The 13,413-nt window shown below is 41.2% G+C and overlaps 1 protein-coding gene across 1 annotated transcript in view; it reads left to right on the top strand.

Annotated features, from left to right (window-relative positions):
• Positions 1-2,029: 2,029 nt before the first annotated feature.
• Positions 2,030-13,413, top strand: part of BASP1 (brain abundant membrane attached signal protein 1) — a 66,134-nt gene continuing 54,750 nt past the window's right edge. The window contains exon 1 of the mRNA XM_015812999.2: positions 2,030-2,094. The gene's annotated coding sequence lies outside the window, so the exon portion shown is untranslated. The remainder of the gene's footprint in view (positions 2,095-13,413) is intronic.

Below are 13,413 nucleotides of genomic sequence, written 5' to 3'. Positions count from 1 at the left end.
AAAAGAAATATTTGTTATGGCCTATATGATTAAAAATTTCTCTTAAAAACCCCACTAAAATTCCCTAGGCCAATCCCGCTTGTTGGAAGAGCCATGTCTTTAGGGCGCGGCGGAAGGAGGGGAGATCCGGGATCACCCGGATCTCTGGGGGTAGTTCGTTCCAGAGGGTGGGGGCTCCCACCGAGAAGGCCCTCCCCCTAGAGGTTGCCAGCCGGCACTGTCTGGCTGACGGCACCCTGAGGAGACCCACTCTGTGGGAGCGTACAGGTCGATGGGGGGTAATCTGCGGCAGAAGGCGATCTCGGAGATATCCAGGTCCGATGCCATGGAGCGCTTTGAAGATGATGACCAACACCTTGAAGCGCACCCGGAAGGCCACCGGCAACCAGTGCAGCTCGCGCAACAGCGGTGTTACATGGGAGCGACGAGTCCCTCCCAACACCGCCCGCGCGGCCGCATTCTGGACCAGCTGGAGCCTCCGGGTGCTCCTCAAGGGGAGCCCCATGTAGAGAGCATTACAGTAGTCCAGGCAGGAGGTGACGAGGGCACCCACTGCATACAAATGTATCGAGTTTTAATTAAAGATGCTTGCATATTATTCTCATCTCATAGTATGCTGCAGTAAGTTTTTATAACTTCAAACGTATACAGCACCCTAAACAGTACAGGAGCCACACTCCAAAGAACCATTTCGACTGTTTATAATTCATATAAAAGACAAGCCGCCGTGCAACGGCTTAGCTAACAGAGGGCGCCGCAGCACCACAAATAAAACTCCACCAAAAGAAGCGTCCTCGCCGGGCAGCCTCGTGCTAAACACATGCCGCGCTCGCTCTTGAGATGACTGACGGGTCTTCTGCCTCTCTTCCGGAAGGAACCAGACGGTTGTAGAAAAGGGAAGCCTTATTGTTATTATTGGGTTGTGAAATAAAGTGAAAAGAGCGCGTGAGAGTTGTTGTTGTGTCGGACGGGCTCTTCCAAGTCCCGGGAGCGTCAACGAATCCTTACCACAGAAAAGCCTCAAGCGCCCCGTGTTCTTTCGCCACCTTTTCCATTGTCTTTGCAACCGCTTGATTTTACGGAGAAGCTCTGCGCGCCTTTCAACGCCTCAGAGATGCTCCGAGACGGAGCACGCCCTTAAATCCTTTCAGGTGGCAAAAGAGAGGGCCAGCCGGCTTGTGAGCGGAGAGCCCCCGACCGTCCCCTTCCAGCACGAAGACGTCGTCGACCTTTTTTTGGGTGTGTGTGTGTGTGTGTGTGTGTGTGTGTCCGTCTTTATTCTTTTTATTTGTAAATATCTACTTCATATAATGTCTACTTCATCCTGGCTTTGAGCTGTGGCTCCTCCAGANCCCCCCCCCCCAACCTCTTCAGAGCCCTTTTCCTGGGGGCATTGGCAGCTCGGCCAACAAGCTACGTTTAACGCACCTTCCGAACCGCGTCTCCTCTCAAGAGAGGCAAAGCCCAGGTTTGTTTTCTTGTTTCTAAACCTAGCTTTGCCTGTCTAAAAGGAGACGTGGTTTGGAAGGTGCGTTAAACGTAGCTTGTTGCCCAAGCTGCCGATATATATCTAAATATATATATATATCTAAAAATCTGGGCTCAGGACGCCCCCTAAGGGCGAGCCCGAGCGAGCCTCTCTTTCAGCGCAGGAGCTTGCGCGGAGTGGGGGGGAGGGAGAATAATTTAAAAAAAAAAAAGAGGAAGGGGAGAAAAAGCCCTCAGTAAACCGGGGGTGGGGGAAAGAAAGAGAGAGAGAGAGAGAGAGAGAGAGTTAGAGAGAGAGAGTTGTGTGTGCGCGCGCGCGTGCACGTGTGGCTTTTGAACTGCCCACACAGACTGTCACAGAGAGAAGCGGGCGGGAGAAGAGAAATGCAGAGGCAGTAGCGGCGGCGCCGGCGTTGCTCCAATCAGCCAGCTCCAGCCACTCCACTCCCAGCAACCGAGCGAGGGAGATCTCCGGCGGCTCAGTGGGCGCGAGGGCTTAGCAGGGGCCTCTCTCTCTTTGTGAACACCCCCCCACACCTCACCCCACCCCACCCGACCCGCGCGAGCTCCCACACAAAAGGGGACAGAGGAGCCGAGGCAAAGAAGGTAAGGCTCGCCGCCTCTTTCGTCGCCGTCGGACTGCGGAGAGGTCGATTTTTGCCGCGCTGGCCAATTGATTTGATTTCTTTCCTCCAGTCGGTCGGGCTTTTTTTTTTTTTTTTGCACCCTTCTCTCGATTTCGGGCAGGTATATTTGTACGCGTGTGGGTGCGCGCTGAAGATTAAGCATCTGCCTGAGGGGTGTGTGTGTGTGTGTGTGTGTGTGTAGGGAAGAACTACGGTATAGGGGAAGAAATCGATCGTTTCTTGGGAGTCGCCTTATGGGAGCGCACATGCCTGGACGGCGGCTTTTACTACGAAAGGGGTTTTTGCAGGAGACAAGCAGGAAGATGTCGAGAAATGAAATCTCTGCCATGCGTGAAAAACATCCTCGGGATACGATCGCCCGATGGAGACCCTGCGTGGGAAGATCGGGGCGGAGGGCTTTTAAAGGAAGCTTTCGAGCAAGCCATTCCCTCGCCTTGCAGGAGAAAGGCGGCGGAGGGGGGGGGACATTCATCCCGAGTAAGACCCTGCAGAAGATTTGGGGGTGGGGGGGAATGAACAGAAGGGAGGGAAAAAGGCAGGTAGAGCGGACGTTGCGAACGATTCTCAGAGCTTGAGCTTCCAAAGAGGGTTTTTCACGGTATTACCTGTGGAACGCTTTGCAGGAAAACTCCCAAAACCTTTTGGGGAGTGCCCGATGGTCAACCCTTAAAAAGTAACCGCGCCGAGAGATCTTTACTGAAGCACTGACGGGCGGGGGTGGGGAGGAGGGAGGGAATGCTACTTCCTTTGTAAATGGACATCTGCCAATTTTAACCATTCCAGCATGTGTTGATTTGGTGGTGCTGGGTGGTTGTTTTTTTTTTTGGGGGCTTTGACGTCCCTAAAGAAAAAAGAGCTTATGGTTTTGTTAGTACTCACGGATGTGACTTGGAAAAAAAAAAAAAAAAAAAAGACGCCGCCACAGTTTTAATTCCCCCCACCCTGGTTAATACAAAAGCCGCAAGACAAGAGCTTTTTTTTAAAAAAAAAATGCGGAGATCCATCTTTATTAAGATCAGAATTACTGCACAGATGCTCCACGCTCCATGAATATTCATAGGAAAGACCCTTCCTCCACCTCCTCCTCCCACCCACCCCCCCAGCAAATCTGTGTGTCTTGCAAATGCTAAATCCTGCCGTTTTTCCTTCCTTCCTTCTCCACCCTTGCGGTCTGCCTTTTTAGGATGGGCGTTTAAATGGTAACCCCTGGAAATGTTAAACCCATCCACTCCTATTTTAACTAAGGGATGCTTTTCAAGGAGCCCTCAGTGGTGTGCATGCTTGCACAGGATTTCTGCCACATCCTGTAGATAGGTGAGAAAACCCTCCAGTTTGGCTTCTCTTTTGCAGTACTGCAGGGGAAATGAATGAAAAGTCTTCTGTAATTACCTATTCCTTTGTCTTCGTGTGGCGCATGCGTAGGAGAGCAGGGTGTGGAAGAGAGATGAGACAAGTCGTTCCATCCTTAGACAGGCTCATATCAGAATTATTGGAACAAAGACTGGCATCTTGAGAGAGTAAATCACTCAAGATCTATAGGGCAGCATTTTAGGAAATCCGGTCATTAGCAGACCCCACTGAAATAATAATTGCATTGGCAAATACTGTATTGGCTTTAAACCCAATGTTTAAGCATGAAATGTGCAATCCCACATGGATGAAATTATATCTAATATTAGAAGAAGAAAATCCTTGTTCATGGTAGAATGGTTAAGGCTGTTATTAGTGTAATATTACAACTCAACAGTTTTATGGCAGGAAAAAAAATACCTTCTCTGTCATTTAAACTAATGAAAAATCAAGGTAAATGAATGAAAATGGTGGGTGTAGGCTGTGGTATATTTTTCACTCTCATGCCTTGCAAAATGGCTCTCAAGCAACTGCTAAGAACTGGGGCAACCATTTCATTGCATTTTCCACTCATCAACTAGTATCTGCTAAGCTGGCCATCTTGTCTGCAAACATTAGAAGGATAGTTGAAATGCACTAATTAGGCTGATCCTTTGGAAGATAACAATTAGGGACTGTCAGTGTGTGTAATGCAATTAAATTCCACATTTCATGATGCTTAGAAGAAGCTGTTGCCATAGCAGAAGCTCAAGCTGCTACCGTTATTCAGATTTTTCCACCTTAAAAGGGGTGCTTTCTTTTCTGTAATGGTTTCCTCCTGTGAGGACAGAAATGGATGAAGGTATTCGGACTCCCACCTTTACTCTATCTCCTCCTGAAACTCCATTTATTGCTTCTGTTGTTTTTCTCAGTCATTTATTGAGAGCATGATAACCATTTTCCCGCTCCTCTGTACTAACATGTAATAAAAGCTGGCTACTTGTTAGAAACGTAAAGATAATTGGGTTTCTTTTAGTGAAGCTTAGTGACTGCATTGACAGAGTTTAGTGAAAATGTTGCTATTATAGCAGATTCTGGACAGTGAACAAATTCTTTTTTTCAATTGATAAAGTCTAATCAGTAAGATGTGTGCAATTAGCATTTGTTTAGATTCAACAATTGAAGAGAACTGAAACATTCTACATTTGTCAAGTAGATCTTTAGGATTGTAAGGTTCCCTTATTTTTGATATGGTTATATGTTTCTTATTACGTGGGTGGTGGATACAAATGGTCAAGCTCATCTCAGAAGATGTTGGTTGCCTGGCATATTTATAATAGAGGAAATGATAGCAGTGAACCAACTTAAATTGTCAAGCTTCTCTCAGATAGAGATCTACTAAGAGATTTGTCTTACCAAAAACTGCCACATTAAAAGTGAATAACCAGTGGTAGGCCCAAGTGTATGTATTGTCCATCTCTCATCTATCTTATCTATCAATCTAGTGAAACAATAATAATTCAGCCAATTAAATACTATCTTGAATGGTGACTGGGTATCTTCCATCTATAGGCCTCAAAATCAATTTATTGCTTTACTCACAGATTTTCCAAAATAGAGACAGAACCTGTGTGAACACCACCCAGGTTTAGTCTGGGTGAGGAGGATATTTTACCAAAAATGGGCAAGTTTTTCAACAAATTTAAAAAGCCACAATTGGAAGTATCCAATTGTTAAATAAAATAAGATTGTATAAAAAATGGGAGTATTTGTTGTTAACTTGTATACATTGTAATAACTACAGCAGTTGTCTCAATCTGTTGTTCAGCATTCATTCAATTACAAAAAAGACACAAAGCAGACAGATATATAATTTTGCCATGCTAAATTAGCTAGCAGTTGTTTAGACAAGAGTTGTATTAGACAAGAGCAGTTGTATTAGACAAGAGTTGACCCAATGCACAGAGCTTCTGAGAAACAACCACATATCTGAGGCTTGGAAGTGGGGCTATTCAAAGTAGCAGCTTTGGTTTAGATATGAGAAGAGAAAATAGAAACTAGACATTTGGAAGGAGAATATTTTTTATTATATAAGACTTTCTAATACAGGCTCTGTTTATTACTGAGTATTTCCAAATTGTGGAATAAATAGTCAAGTTGTCATTTATATAGTTTTATTTGATGAACTATATATCTCAGGGCTATTTTCTACCTTGAAATAATACTTAGGCAAACAACTCCCAATAATTTTCTGTATCTCTATGCTGCCCTCTAATGGTTATTCAGATTTTTGCAGCCTACACTGACTCCTTTTTCCCTCCTTTGCTTTGATATCTGGTAAGTTGTTAAACCATCTGATTGAGTAATTCAGGAAATTTGTTAGTAAACTAACTGCTGAGGAAATCTATCACATGCAACATTGCTGCTCTTGCAATCGAGAGCAAATTCTAACTGAATACTCTTAAGAACTTGCTCAAGTGATCTGACATTGCTTAAGTTCTGTTTGAGATAATATTTATAGTCTTGTCTGCTCTCTTTGCCCCTTCAAACATATGTTATAGATAGATGGTAAAGAATTTTTTTTTTAGTGTCAAGCTGTCCTAGAAAACTGCAAGCAAAACATATTTTATAATGTGTCCTTTATTTTCCTGTCATTGTTGCTGACTAACTAAGCATTCTATGTAGGTGTATTTATACTTAGAAAACCATATTTCATAAGAAAAGTAGAAGTTGTTGAAGTCTTTGCTGAAATTTGCAATATAAAATGGAACTTTGTTCTAACACCCTAAGTTCTTTTTATCTTTTTTGCAAGGTCTCTTGAGTAAATGATTGACATCCATATATGTAATACAGCAACCAGAGGTACATTTCTTAGAGTTAGTAGGTGTTGCTTCCATGTGACATATTTATAAAAATATTAAATGATCTGATGAAGCTGCTTTGTCATTAATAATCAGCCAGTAATCTAAATGCTAAACACGTTTGCTTAGAAGTAGCTTCCAATTTCATTAGAAGACAGTTCCTGGTAAGTATGATATAATGTGTTTTTACTTGGAAGAAATTACCATTGAGTTTAAAGGAACAAATTCTCAGTATAGCATGTATTTGAGAAGATTATCTGGGCACTAAGCCTCTTCTCAAAAAAAAAAAAAAAAGGGGGGGGGACTTCTTTTTAAATATATTTGATTGGATTCATTGCTTGTCTGTTATGTAGTAAATCTTTAATTCTGCCTATCAATCACTTGCAAAATTTATTTTTTAATGGAAGCTTTTGCTTTTTGTTTGAAAATACCAGTTCACATGTTTTCAGGAAGATTGGTGCAAATGATGTGCTTTGAAAGTGAGAAAATAAAATCCTGCGAAGTGGGTCTTATTTTAGGTAAAAAAAGGCAGAATTTCTATGCTTCCTTGCTTTTTTTCTGCTCCATACATCATCTTCCTTCTTTGCCTTTCTTATTCCAGAAAAACAGTTCGAAATTCTCAAATTTATAACATACCACAAGCAGAATATAGTATAGCTCAAGCAAAAGTCTATCTGCTAGAAGATGTATAATTTATGGGATTAGTTTGAATTTGAGGTTTCTTCTGGAGATCACCACTGTGATTATGGCCTAGTACTACTCTTGATTGCTGGCTAGGGAGTGTTGATTAACTGATATTCTTAAAGTATTGTACAACTATTGTTTTGCTAGGTCTTGGCCTAATTAGTGAATTAAATGTCTGGAAGTGATGTAGCTTAAAAGGAAACCGTTTTCAAAATGATGTGTCCTTCCTCCATCCCCAGTTAGCTTTTGTCTCATCTTTAGCAAAAACACACACAAACCCAAAAGAGTTTTGTAGAATGCAAAACAGGTAGTCCTCGACTTATGGCCGCAATTGAGCCCAAAATTTATGTTGCTAAGTGAAAACATTTGTTCAGTGAGTTTTGCCCCATTTTACAGCTTTTCTTGCCCCTGTTGTTAAGTGAATCATTGCAATTGTTAAGTTAGTAAGCCGATCCCATTGATTTTGCTTGTCAGAAGGCCACAAAAGGGGATCACATGAGCCCCAGGACACTGCAACCGTCATAAATATGAACCAGTTGTCAAGCATCTGAATTTTGATCATGTGACCATGGGGATGCTGCAGTGGTTGTTGGTGTGAAAAATGGTCATAAGTCACTTTTCCAGTGCCATTGTAACTTTGAACGGTCACTAAATGAACTGCTGTAAGTTGAGGTCTACCTATACCCGTGGTGGCGAACCTATGGCATGCGTGCCACAGGTGGCACATAGAGCCTTCTCTGTGGGCATGTACGCTGTCGCCCCAGTCCTAGGCCTTCAGCTGGGTTTTATAAAACCTTTTCGCTTTAGGCCTCTGCCGCTATGTGCAAAAAAAAAGAAGGTTCAATCAATTTCAACTTCTCACGGGAAAAAAAAGATCTCGCAAAGTTGGAATTGATTGAACTTTTTAGTCCCACCCAGTGTGCTGTTACAACCGCAGCCATGCCCACCCAATGGGCCACACCCACCCAATGGGCCACACCCACCCAATGGGCCACGCCCACCCCGCACCCGAAAATACATAATTGGGTTTTAGGTTGCATCTTGGGCACTTGGTCTCTAAAAGGTTCGCCATTACTGATACATTATCTCGCTCAGATTGAGTGCCTACTGAAAATATAACTATTGTGTTACTTAATTTACAATAGACCTTCTTGATCAATATTTCAAACTCTGTAATCAAATATAATAGAATTACTCTGAAGATATGTATTAAAATTAAGAATCTGGAATTTACTTATCCTACCTCAGTTTGCCATTATATGCCATTTGTGGCCCCTTTTGCATTTTCCCCTACCATCACTATTATATCATACATACATTTTGCAAGTGTTTTAGTATATGTGCTATGTACACCAGCTCTTCATTCTGCAATGTCTGGTCCTATTCTGTAACATTTATAACTACTTATTGCATAGGGCAGTGATGGCGAACCTTTTAGAGACTGAGTGCCCAAACTGCAACCCAAAACCCATTTATGCATCGTCGGGTGCCGGGTGAGTGTGGCCATTAGGTGGGTGTGGCCCATTGGGTGGGCGTGGCTGCAGTGGTAACGGAAGACTGGGTGGAACTAAAAAGTTCAATCAATTCCAATATTGCAAGATCTTTTTTTTCCCCGCAAGAAGTTGGAATTGACTGATTGAACCTTTTTTTTTTTTTTTGCACACAGTGGTGGAGGCCTAAAACAAAAAGGTTTCATAAAACCCAGCTGAAGGCTAGGACTGGGGCGACGGCGCACGTGCCCACAGAGAGCGCTCTGAGTGCCGCCTCTGGCACCCGTGCCATAGGTTCGCCACCACTGGCATAGGGCAATGTGATCATGTATCCAGTCTTCACATTAAGAACTGTATCTGGCAGTATGATAATACTTTTCTATGCAATAAACACACACACACACACACACACTCTACAGGACAGGATTGATGGATTTGTCTTCATAATATATAGTCTGGTCCTTAATTTGATTGGCAGATTTGGGGATCCCCCACCTTAATTTTAATGTGTTAAGATGTTGCCAGACTGGACTAGATATGACTGAAAGCTACTATAGTGCTATGATGTAATGATGACCTCATTTAGATAGCAAAATTGTATGATCAAGCACAAAGCGAGTTGTTTTTCCCAGAAACAGTTTGGTCATGCATAGTATGCTGCCAAATGAAACGAATGGTTTTGTCATATATCTGATACAGATACGAGATGAAATATGTGCTTATAAGTCTAGAGCAGGCATGTCAAACTCGTGACGTCACATGATATCGTGTGACGTATCACGACTTTTTCCCCATTGCCGGCAATGGGGTGGGTGCAGTTCCGGCGTGACACATCCGGCCCGCAGACCTGGAGTGTGACATGCCTGGTCTAGAGCAGAGGCACTAAAACAGGGGTCTTCAAACTTGGCCCTTTTAGGACTTGTGGACTTCAACTCCCAGAATTCCTCAGCCAGGCATGCTGGCTGAGGAATTCTGGGAGTTGAAGTCCACAAGTCCTAAAAGGGCCAAGTTTGAAGACCCTTGCCCTAAAACAATCATTTCTGAACTACTAGGGCTCTAGCAGCATTTATATGCTTGATGAAAGACTGGAAGATATGAGAAATTTTCCTCTTGTTTTTATTTCTCCAGACAATGAAGATTGAGGCAATTTTGACTAGATTAATAAACAGGCGAATGAACCCAACTTCCTCTTCATCAGATTTCTCCAGATATGTAGAATTACAAATGCCCTACTTACCTGGTATATAGTATATAGGGTAGGCTGTCTCAATCATATACAGGAGGAATATGTATGCTAAGCATGGCCTGCAGCTAAATGTTTTGAAAATTATTATCTTTAATCTCACAAAGTACTGATCACAGAAACATGCACATCCATTGCTTAACAAAGGTAGTATGGTTATTAAATTATGACTTCTTTCATTATACAACAGCTTGTGTATATGGTGTGTGTGTAAGGGTAAAACCTTTCAGAAAGTTTCAAGTGGTATGGAATTTTTTTTTGAAACCTACTATATAGATTAATAAATCAACCACAGTTAGATCATACAGAAATTGCATTGGAGAAGGTCAATGCTAACAGAAAAAGAGTAAAAGAAATATGAAAAAACACATAGAATTGAAAATTATTTGTCATGTAATCCTTCAGGGAAATGCCAGCTCTCCTTAATATCTCCATTAAGGAAAAAAATACTGCTTGTCAGCACTTCAGTAGGTTATGTATGTCAGATAATTAAAAAAAAACCCCTAATACTTCCTCCCACACATAGAAACACCTTATAGGTATTAGTATTTTTTCTACTTTGATCTCCATTTTGTGGGAAAGTAAGTAGGTAGAATGGGGCAAGCTTAGAGAAAATGTCTTCCTCCCAAATACCAACCCTTTTGGTGGGTTGAAGGATGAATGTTTTAGATTAAATAGCTGAGTTGATTCAGGAAATAAATTGGGGGGAAATGAGCTGAAGGGTGTGAACTGGTTGGCCTTTGGCTTGTCAATCAATTCATACTGCAGCTAAACATCAGTAAATGAAGTCAAGGAACAAATTCCTAAAAGCATCAGAGACTTGAAAATAGAAACCATATGCAATATAATAGAGGGTCCCATGTATTAAGTAGTGTACCAACGAAAAAAACCTATGGAGAATGGAATGTATTGTAAGAATATCCTTTCTTTCTGCAGTATCTTAGTATCACATATATTGCCATTTTCTTTTTTTCTGAATAGTTATATCTAAATATTTGAAAATAACTTACTCTGAATAGGTTTGCAGAATGAATGAAGGAAAGTACAAAAGAAAAAAAGGAAAACTGTCCCAGTTCAAACAATGTTTCAGTTTGTAATTTTTTAAAAACATCCTTTCTTTCAGGAAAAATATATTTGTTTTATTCATTCTTCAAAGTCATCTAAAAATAGAAAATGGATCCAATCCAGGCAATCAGTATGTTTTTCTTCCTATTTTATTTTTTTCAGAATCTTCTGACAGTAAAAGTACAATAATATTATACAATCAATAATTCGGTGCTGTTTATTTTTTGTTACATTGTTTATTCAAAGTTTTTGAGATTTGTTTAATTTCTAAGAAAATAGAATTACTGGCGAGATGGGCAGCATATAAATTTAATAAATAATAAAAACAACCCTTCATTTTTCCTGTTTCCTTCCTTCCTTCCTTCCTTCTTTCCTTCCTTCCTTCCTTTCTTCTTTCCTTCCTTCCTTTCTTCTTTCCTTCCTTTCCCTCCCTCCACGTGATCATTTTCAGGTCTGTTAATTTCCCTTTCCTGATTTTGTAGGGGTAAATAAGAGAAGAGAAATCAAAACTGAAAAAGGAAAAAAGATGACATTTTAACAAACGAAAGATGAAATAACAAACAGCACAATATTGATAGAATAGTGGAGAGAATAATGCAAAGAAAGATAAAGTGGCTTAGCCTATATGAGAGTTAGTGTTGCCTAATGACTGTTTCCCCCTTTTCATGTAAAACATGTGCTGATTCTTAGAGGTCTGTCACCTACTCATTGCTAAACTCTGCTGTTTGAAATAACTGCCTTACGTTGCCTGATGATTAAGCCCATTTTGCTATATTTGTGAAACCAAGTGGAAAATGAAAGATCAGTAGCATTTTTCAGGTCCCTAAGCAACAATTTAGGTGCAGAAGACAAAGATGAAGTACTTCCCCAGTTGGTATCTATCTGGACAGTTTGCATAGATACCTTTATGATGGGAGAACATTCCACAAGGAGTTGCTTCCACCTGGTAAACAGTATGCAGACTTTTAATCTCAAAGATTTTCTAATTTTTTGAGTGGAAACCTTATACAGCCATACAATTAAGCGTCTCTACCCACATAAGTATGTAACCCAAATGAGACCTCAGCTTTCGCTGTCCTTGCTAGAAGGCTACAACAATTCACTCACTAGTCTCAGTTATTTTTCACTGTCGTAGCAAATGAAGGGAGTAGGAGGGTTGTGCGAATCTCTGGACACATGGCTTATGTTCCTATATAATGGTGCAAATTCCCATAATCATTTAAAAATGCACCCTAGAGAAAATTAAAAATTGGGAGGGCGGGTATATTGCAGAAGCAAGTCATAACATGATATTATTATTTTTTAATATAAAGACTCATAACATTTCCTTAATTAGCATTCATTAGAAATATTGCAAAGATTCTTTTTGTTCTTTTAATAAATATTTAAAGGCTTTCGAGAACATTTCCTTCGACCCTCCAGCAGAGCAAATGCTGTGTACTGTAATTCCTAGATTCCCCAGTTTTGCTTTGCCCACTATCTTCTGCTTCAGGCAAACTGACAACTCCTTGATTTTGATTTCTTTTCAGAGACATGGACCATAGATGGCACTGAGCTAAGGCTTAACAGAGAGGAAAGAGGGGGAGAAACGTGCTGAACAGAGCCCCCATTAAGTGATAAATGTGCTGTGCCATTTTTAATCATTGATTTGATGACTAAGACATAGCAGTCTCATATGCTGTGCCAAGCCATCAAAGAACGTTTGAAGACTGTGGTATTTAATTTGACACAGCACACCAAGTTGTGACAGCAATAAATTGCTCCTTCGATATTATCAGTGGCTTCCTCTACTAAAATACAAAAGTAGTATCTATTCACGTAAGAATATTAATTTCAGAAAATGTTCGCTTTAGCAAACATCAGGGTCATCAGCTAACAATATTTCATTGTGCCAAGCTTGAAACGCTCAGAAGTACCGTTTCAAGTAATCAGTATTGGCTTTGGGTTTGAAGTAAGCATGTGATGAAATTGGAAATCTATTTTGTTTTAATCTTGGAAATCTAGCTATGTTTAATTTTTTCTATGAAAAATTCCAACTTGGCCATATTCCAATGGTTCAACATTTGAAACAGCAACAGGCTGTTTTTCTGAGTATTTTTTTCCTGGGTTTTCTAGCCATACAAAAGTATGAGAACAGCCTTTCTTTACTTTAGGAGCATAAAAATAGATAATCATCCCCTTGGCCATTCCCCCCCCCCCCGCAGGTTGAATGGCAGAAAGCAGTCAGTATGGGTTCCCACCCTAACCCATTTAGGAAACAAGTTCACACAGCAGGATTTTAGAGTTTTGCTTTGTTTTTCTTTTGAAGTCAGTCTGTTCTCAGCAGAGGCCAAATAAAAAAGCATCTGCCATGTTAATATGCACGGACTTGTCTGCAGCCATTTACTTTTACACAAATAAATAGCATTACTATTCCTATTCTCAGGGCTTTTTTTCTCGGAGAAAAGGTGGCGGAACTCAAACCTGGCCACGCCCTCATCAAACCCTAGGACCGCCCCTTTAGAGAACAGGAATGCAAGTAAAATTTGGGAGGGGCTATTTCCGGTGTGGGAGGGGCTATTTCCGGTGCGGCCGGCCCGGAAAAAGGTGCCGGAACGCGGTTCCGC

The sequence above is a fragment of the Protobothrops mucrosquamatus genome, unplaced genomic scaffold (genome assembly GCF_001527695.2).
Source record: "Protobothrops mucrosquamatus isolate PMUCROS unplaced genomic scaffold, P.Mucros_1.0 scaffold126, whole genome shotgun sequence".
Taxonomy (NCBI): Eukaryota; Metazoa; Chordata; class Lepidosauria; order Squamata; family Viperidae; genus Protobothrops; species Protobothrops mucrosquamatus.
This window is presented reverse-complemented; position numbering and strand designations above follow the sequence as displayed.